Raw genomic sequence first — 2,500 nt, forward strand, 5'->3', positions numbered from 1 at the left:
GTTACACATACCGAGATTGCATGGCCTTTGGGCTTTCTATACGCGGGCTGAAGTTCATTTGGGAGCTGATAGTGACGTTCTTACACTTTTGAAGCACTTATCTGAATGTTGTTTACCTCTGCCCACTTGTAAATTGAAATAAGATCCCGCTGAAAGCCTGTGACATCTGAGTTGTTTATTGCCTGTGATAATTTTGTATTATCGTTGTATCTCGAGAGAGTAGCCGTCCGACGGCTCAAGTGCATGTCTAAGAGAGCTACTAAAAGGGATAATAAATAGAAGTTAGTTCACTAGCGGACATCATACAGGATTTGAGTTCACTCAGGGAAGGCATCATTGGCTGCACCTACCTGAAGTCTATCTTTTAGGATATTATGAAGATACATTTCCGGTTTAATAACTATGTCAACGTCTAGCAGCTTGTGAGATATCAAGCCATGACCCACCCAGTGAAAGGACATTGTGTCAAAACGTATCAGATTAACATCGCCATTGTCAAAGAGTTATTACAATAGCCTGCCATAGGCCTGCAAGAGCTGTGTCAGGCAGCTTCTTCCTGGAATGAATCCATGCTATTTTCCCGTAGGAATGTTATCTTCTGTTTACATTCGATAATTCTACGCATGACTTTGCTGATGTCAGAAATCAGAGAGATTTACCTGAAGTGTTTCAGCCTTCCCTCTGCTGCCACCTATATATACTTATATATAAATATGCCTATGGGACTGCGTGAGTGTGGATGTGTGTATGTATATAATAAATATCTACACACACACACACACACACACACACACACTCATATATATATATATATACATACATATGAATCCATTCTACCCACTTTCATCATGTGTATATATATCGCATACATTTTATATTTCTTTCTTTTTTATCGAAAAGCTAATCTTAAATAAACGCAAATTTTCTCCTTAAAATTATTTCCGGAAATATTCCGTAATATCCTCTTACGTACTTAGTGAATCTATAGTTGTCTACAACAACAGCAACAACAACAACAACAACAACAGCAGCAGCAGCAGCAGCAGCAACAGCAACAACAACAAAATAGAAATAAGATTCAGTTCGTTCTCCTTTTTCATATTCTATAATTCATGTAAGCTCATACCTGTTTTGATGGGGCTGGAAAACCGCCATTTTATTTTCATAAACACAAAGGCACATACACACGCACACATACACATATATATGCACACACACAAACGCATATATATATATATATATATATATATAAATACACACACGTATATACATATATATGTATATATATATGCATATATATATGTACGTATACATATATATATATATATATATATATATATATATATATATATATATATATATATATATATATATTGCAGTATCAAAAGATCAGAGATCCAGCCTACTTATGTGAGTCCTCAGAAAGGTAACTCTAATAATATCATTTGTGTAGGAAGATAAAACATCTCTCTTTTCGCCGAGAATACCCACGAAAATAGCTCTTTCACACTAATACTTGATGCATTATAAACGTGAATGGATAATTTTATTCTCATAGTTCAGGAGAACTTCCATTTTTGAAAATTTCCAAGATTACACAATATACATAATGGCGCCGTTTAATCAAACTTAATATCGCAACTGGTGAAACACATTAACAAGTGATACAAGCCATTCACTGAGATTTTGATCTTTGTAGCCTCGGCATAAATCAAAGAATATATATGCAGGAAAACGAACAATTCTCTACGATGGCATTCAATGAGAGCCTGGGTCTATTCCTCATTTTCTTCTTTGTTTCTTTTTCATTTTCATCTTCTTGCTTTTCCCTGTCTGTCTGTCTGACACGTTTTCTCCCTCTGTCCCTCTCTCTCTCTCTCTCTCTCTAAATATATATATGTATATATATATATATATATATATATATATATATATACACATATGTGTAAAAATATGTATATATACACATACATATATATATATATATATATATATATATATATATATATATATACAATAAAATACGTGCACTTATGAATCATTTGAATGTATATATTATATATGAATATAAGCACAAAACTATGCGTGAGCGCTTGTGTATGTGCGTGTGTGTCTGTGTGTCTGTGTGTGTGTGTTTTCACCTACCACCTACTTGTTCAGCAATTTACTCATACACCATCTCCACCTACATCTGGTTAGCTCTTTCTTCTCTACTCGCGTGTTCGGATATAGTAATTGTACATCTATAAAACGGATGAAAATTGCACAAATTCTTCCACAAATAGATGGATATACCACTAAAATACACAAGCGCACATACACACACACACACACACACGCATAAACACATACACACTCACACATAAATTTATATGGATATATGTATGTAAGCCTATATACATAAACTCTATGTACAAGAGCCTGAGTATATATATATATATATATATATACATATATATGAGTATGCGTGTATATATATTTGTATATCTGTGTGTGAGTG

The sequence above is a fragment of the Octopus bimaculoides genome, chromosome 24 (genome assembly GCF_046866305.1).
Source record: "Octopus bimaculoides isolate indiv1 chromosome 24, ASM4686630v1, whole genome shotgun sequence".
Lineage (NCBI taxonomy): Eukaryota > Metazoa > Mollusca > Cephalopoda > Octopoda > Octopodidae > Octopus > Octopus bimaculoides.